Here is a 742-nt window from a genome sequence, read left to right on the forward strand (position 1 = left end):
CTAGTCCCCACTGTGAAAGCAAAAGAGAAAATTCAATTAAGGAGACAAAAAAATTTAAGCAAACTCCCTTTTAGGTTACTATCATTTCCTGCCATAGAAATAAAAGACAGATTCTTTCCATATTTGCTCTCAATTTGTCTCGATCATAATATTTTTACTCATGAAATTATTTCCCTAAATATAGCAGGCAGAGAAATAAATCCTGGATGGAACCTAAACTTTAAAAGCAGCCAGAAAGCAGACAAAGCTGGAACAGATAAACTGGGGGTGGGGGTGGGGGTGGGGATGTCCAATACCTCTCTCCTTTCTGCTTCAGTACCTCCTGGATGGATGAGTATTTTCTCTGAAAGTATCTGCTACCAGTACTTCATTTTAGCGTTTTAACTAAGTCAGTGGTTCTCAACTGGAGGCAATTTTGCCCCCGGGGAATGTTCGGCAAGTCCGCAGAAGTTTGGTTGTTGCATCTGGGGAGGGAGAGGTTCTAGGACCTAGTGGGCAGAGGCCCAGGAGGCAGCCAACTGCCCTGCAGTGCACAGGACAGCCCACATCACATAGAATTAATCAATGTCAGTAGTGCTGAGGTTGAGAAAACCTTAGGTAATTGGTCAGAGGATAATGGAGGGAACAGAAGGATGCCACAGAGAAGTGTCAGAGAGGAAGCTATAAGTAGATCACATAAATGCTGCATGTTTTATGAGATATTTGTGGGTGCAAAGAGTTCTTAAAAATGCACTTTTGAAGC

The sequence above is a fragment of the Manis pentadactyla genome, chromosome 16 (genome assembly GCF_030020395.1).
Source record: "Manis pentadactyla isolate mManPen7 chromosome 16, mManPen7.hap1, whole genome shotgun sequence".
In the NCBI taxonomy this organism is placed as follows: Eukaryota; Metazoa; Chordata; class Mammalia; order Pholidota; family Manidae; genus Manis; species Manis pentadactyla.